This window comes from Macrotis lagotis, chromosome 2 (assembly GCF_037893015.1).
Source record: "Macrotis lagotis isolate mMagLag1 chromosome 2, bilby.v1.9.chrom.fasta, whole genome shotgun sequence".
In the NCBI taxonomy this organism is placed as follows: domain Eukaryota; kingdom Metazoa; phylum Chordata; class Mammalia; order Peramelemorphia; family Peramelidae; genus Macrotis; species Macrotis lagotis.
Window position 1 is genome coordinate 47,042,760 of NC_133659.1, and position 6,000 is coordinate 47,048,759.

A 6,000-nucleotide genomic window follows, 5' to 3' on the forward strand; every position below is an offset into this window, starting at 1 on the left:
ATATTTTCTTTTCTTCTGGAACTAATTCTCTGCCACTATGATACTGTTGACCCTGTCTCTATTAATGAAATTAGTTTCTCTCAAAATATTTTCCCAAGCTATATTTTGAGATTCATGTTAGCCTGATGGAAAACTTATAATACTTTGTGCATACTGACTGTCCCTGTTGCTACTGTTTTTGTTGCTTTTCTTATAATCATCATTATCTTCATCTTCATCATCTTTGTCTTCCTCATCATCATCATCCCCAGATAATCAGTCTATTTCCTCATGATTCATTTTATTGAGTCTAGCATGTCTATATTACTTCCAAATTAAGCATCTCTTCTTCTGACTCTTTCTTACTTCCTAGTCTATCTGCTGCTTTATGATGACACCTTCAACCAAGGACCCAATGACTTTATAGACCTGTCACTTTTTCTGCTATCCATTCTATTTTAGTTTTCATATCCAAAAGACAATGTTTACAATCCATTAACAAAGAAACTTGTTTCCCTTAATAATAACAATAATATCAAGCATTTCTAGGATGCTTTAATATTTGTTATATTTTGTGCTCCCATGATGCACAATGCATTTCAAAATGGGGAAACTAAAGATATGTATGTTTAAGTGAATTATCCAGGGTCACACATGTAGCAAATTTACTAGAATCAAGGATTATAATTACAAAAAAAATCCTTAACATGTAATAAACATGTGTTTTTCTTAATCCACTGGAAAAGATTTCGACAAACCACACCAGTATCTTTGCAAAGAAAATTCCATGAACAGCCTTGGTGCATTATGATCCATGGGGTCAGGAAGAGTCAGAGCTGATTGAACAATTAAATAACAAGTTTAAACAAAAATCCCTCTCTCTCTTCTTCCCAAAGCAAGGGCAGAGTCTGGCAACTGTAAGAGAAACATGGGATTGAGAGAAGGAAGAAAAAAAAGTCATAGAAATTTCAGTTGAACTATAACCATCATCTAGTTCTTAGGACCACTCACTGTCATAGTTGGAAATGTCCTCATTGATGTATAGAAATACAGAGAGATCTAAAGATATATAGAATATAATTTATATATATATATATATAATATATGTAGAGATAAAGGTATATGTATGCATTTATATATTAATGTGTATAGGAATATGTATATTTCTATTTGTATTTCAATATGATTGAATAGTTCTTTTATAAATTTATGTATTTTCTTTTGTTTCTTTTATGTATTAAAATATTCTTATTTCATTCTACTCAAAATATATTTATACAGCTTTTTAAAACAAATACATCAAATGAGAGAAAACTAGCTTAGTAAGCTTCAATTTTAGATGATTCCGGGATCTCTTAACAACTTCAGTAATAAGGAAACTTTGTCAAACTCAATTGCCTGTCTCTCACCCCCTTATTATTTTTTTAAATAAAGAAATCAAAATTGGAGTGTAAAGAAGGAAGAGAATTACTATAGACCACACAGGTACTAAATGGTGGTGTGAATCCTGTCTTCTAGATTAGTCCTCTCTGTGTCATAGTCAGTAAACATTTATTAATGACCTACTATGTACTTAGGACAGGGACTGTCCTAAGTACTGTCCTAAGTGTCTGAGCCAATATATATAGTGGTAAGGATGAGAGTGAGAGGTAAGAGAAGGGATAACTAATTACAATCTCTAATAATATGGCTCATGGAAAAAATTCTAATTAAAGATGAACATTCTAAAATGACAAACCTGGACCTGATTTTAAGGGAACCATTTCATAATAATTCACACTACCAGAAGCTAAAGAAGTTGGTCCTCCTTTGTGGGAAGTCTTTGAGCAAAAGCTAAATGCCTAGTTATCAGATACGTTGAAGAGACAATTCCTTTTCAACTAGAAGGTACTTTACCATCTAGGACATTTGGTGATTGTGTGAATGAGATACTAGTAAGTATGCCTCCATCACTTGATTTAAAATAATGAAAATATGATTATAGGTGGGGATTTATAAAATATTTTCCTTTTAAGGAGATTGTGCAGGGTAAGGGTGGAGTATTGGAAAGAAGATAATAGAAAGGACTTGACAAGAGGATACAATTTGAACCTAGCTACTTCACCATTTTACTTAAGAGTAACTTTCAGCAAAAATAAACTAAATATATGGATTTGCCAACAATATCCTTGATCTACGTTATGATGATTTCTTAATCTAGACTCCTTGAACTTACTATATGTATGTGTGTGTTTTCACATATATGCACCCAGATATCTCTATATTTTTGCATTATATTTATATATGACTGTATATCAAAGTACACATACATATGGGTATATTCATATACACATATACAGAGATATATAAGTAACTACTTCAATATAATTGGTATTCTTTGTAATTTTATGTATTTTCTTTCCTTTTTTTTATGTTTTAACAAACATTACTTTGACTTCCAAAGCAGTATGTCGCAGGGGAAAAAGAAAAAAAATCTTGGTCTAATTAGTCATTGCCTAATGTATGAAGTAGAAAATTCTTGAGAATTAAAGTGGGTCATCTAGGAGTTAAATAAGAAAATGGAAGAGATTTCTTTATGAAGAAAAGATACATGACCTTTGACTATTTTCTTTCAAAGTAGTCAAACTGGGTGACCTGTGTTAATTATTAAGAGCTATATTATTTGATTAGATGAGAAGTTACTTCTGAAAATCAGCAAGCATGTAGGACCTGCAGGACATATCTTTTCATGCAAAATAGAAGTAGATATGGAACACCAATATACTTATATACAAGCATTCATATACACACATATAAATATAGACATATACGTATGCATATTTACATGCACACATAGCTATATAGATGCATACACACACACATATATGTGTGAGTTTAATAGTAGCCGTGTCTAAGGTAGGAGAAGGGAAAAAAGAAAAAAAAACATACATAACTTTTATATTGAAAAGGTATAGTAGAAAAAAGAGAAAAAAGGAATATTAAGAGATGCAGTTTCATGTGCAACTATCTTTTTTTCTATTCTTCTGTGTTATAGAAAGGCTCATTTTATTTCATAAATTCAGAATAATTAAAAATTAAAAGTATTTATATACACAGATACACACATATGTGTATACATTATTCTTGAAAAAGCTATTAAAAGTCAATTCTGAAGGGGTTGTGTGAAGACAGGTTCATTGAGTCACTGTTGGTTAACTTGTAAATTTATCTACAAATTATGAGAACCAATTTTGAAATATGTGAAAATGTGAGTAAACTTTATACCATTTGACCCCAGAGATCACTGTTAGAGGCATACTTTAAGGAGGTCTAAGATGTATAGAAAAAAAACACTTCTGTGATAGTTTACAACTGTAAGAACTAGGTGCCAGTGACCGAGAGATGCTTAATGATTTGCGATATATAAATATTTTTGAATATCCTGCTGCTCTAAAGAATGACAGATATGAAGTTTTCAAAGAAATATGGGAAGACTTGGATGAATTGATTCAGAGTAATGTACATGGAACCAGGAAAGCAATAAACATCATGATTCATAATATAAATAAAACAAAACCATATTTTTATAATGAACAATCATATCTCAAATTGGGCAGAGCTATAATTGATGGAACATCCAAATGATGCCAAATATTTGTTGCATCAATTTATTTTGCTTAACTTTATTAAGAGGGAAGACTCCTAATGGATTAAGGAATAATAAGGAAAACTCTATCCAAAGACTAGTCTGGTGTGACATAGCAGAAAACAAATTTTTCCTTAGAAGCTAGCTATGACATCTTAGGTAAGTCATAATCTTCCTCATTCTCAGTTTCTTTACCTATAAATTATAACACTAATCTCATAGCAACAATGCAAATTTAGGTCAATTGATACAAGTAAAGTGCTGAATAAACTTTGAGGTGCTTTATAAATATTATGTATATAAGTATTTAGATAATATATAAAAATATGTACATACTTATGTAAGTATTTATAAGTTTATTATTAAATCATTATGACTTTATAAAGTAAATATGGGGAAAAAGAATAACTATTGAATTAGAGTAAGATTTTTTTTTAAAAGCAAGAAATAGGTACAATTTATGGAATGCCTGGTGTTTTTGATTACATTGTCTGCATCTTAAGGAGATATCACATAAAAGATAAGATGCAGCCCAATTTTTCTTCTATGGTCTTGCTCAAAAGTGATTTTAAACTGGAAGTAAGATAGTGCCAAAATGAAACTGGCACATTCCAGGGTGTCTTGTGGGGAATAAGGATTTGATAGCACAGTTGAAAAAAGGACAATATGTCTCCATTCAATTCTGTTGATGACATGTAAAACAAGGTCAAGACACTTCACTGGCAAGTTTAAAGGACTCGAGATGACAAGGTCAACTTAAAAGAATCCTCTTTTTTAAAACTGTTCATAGACTTGATACCTAGATTTTTTTTTCCTTCCTTGGCATCTGAAATTTGCGAACAGGAACTTTTTTCAATATAGATATAAAGGAAATCTCCCTCATGATTTAAAATATTCAGATTAAAAATAATTACAAAAATATTAAAACTCAGTGGAGTGGGGGCAGCTAGGTGGTGTAGTGGATAAAGCACTGGCTCTGGAGTCAGGAGTACCTGGGTTCAAATCCAGTCTCAGACACATAATAATTACCTAGCTGTGTGGCCTTGGGCAAGCCACTTAACCCTGTTTGCCTTGCAAAAACCTAAAAAGAAAAACTCAATGGAGCAAAGTTATGGCAAAATGTGACTCCAAAGATGATATATGACTTCTTGGCAGAAGTAAAGTCAATGCCTTTGCATATAACATCCAGTTATTGCATGTAATATCTAATTTCAACACATTTATTAGTTTTGATGATAAAATTTTTTTCTTTTATAAGGGATGATGCTTTGGGTGGGAGAGGGAAAAGAATACAAGAAGGGAATAAAGGAGAGGCAAAAATAAAAAGATATTGTCAAGCTATATCTATCTTTTTATCTTTCTATCTATTTATCTATCTATCTGTCTCAGAGCTATCCAACAAAGAATGGTTTAAAATTTAGTTATTCTTCCATGGTGTTGTTTGAGAAAAGGGTGATTACTTCTGGAGTGTGTTGTATTCTTTCTGGAACTTTATCTTAAACTTGGTGGCTACTTAGTTCTCTTTCATGTCTGGAATTTTGTGATTTTGCTATGTTTCTGATTAGAAATCATGTTGGACATTAATTTTTAAGATGACTATGCTATGTGTCAGTGATCAAGAATTCATTTTATAGCACCAAAACAAAATCTCAAGGATTACAAAAGGGTGAAAATAAAACTCTATCTAAATGTGTGTTTGGGGGAAAATCCTCCCCCCTCTTATCTCCAACTATAGTCCCTGGGTCAATAAAAGTCAAGGCATTAGAAGTACTGTCTAGTGACTCTTTATGATAACTTTCTTATTTTTCTCTTCAGCCTTGATAAATGTGTAGCTAAGAGTAAAGAGGTTTTTTAACCTTTTTTTAAATAGTAGCTGTGCGAGTACATTCTTCTGCCAATGTAGATGATGATAAAAGGTTAATGAAAAAAATACAAGGCACAAGCCAGCCATTGAGTCTCCAGGCAAAAAGAGAATTGGCTGGCAGGATGATATAATTCTCAGAAGCTAAAAGGGGTTAAGACACCATTTAGTCAAATATTACAATGAGACACCAAATTTTCTAAAATTAAGGCTGACCGATGGTAGGAAGGGAGGCCTCATGCCACTACTTTTGGAGAAACAAAGAGGACACATGTAAGAGATGGGGCTAAGAGATGAACAAAAAGGGGAAATCTAGACTCAGATAAAGAATACTTATTTCCCCCATATCAAATTAATCTTATAATTGTTGCAATTATTTTAAAGAGAAGAATAATATCCATGCTTTTCTTAGTTTTGTGCTTAATCTTGATACTATGTGTGAAGGTGATAGAATTCATTTTCATCTTTATTCAGTAAAATTATTAGATTTGTTCCATGCATGTGAATATTACTTTGCCCTTTATGTGGATCAAAA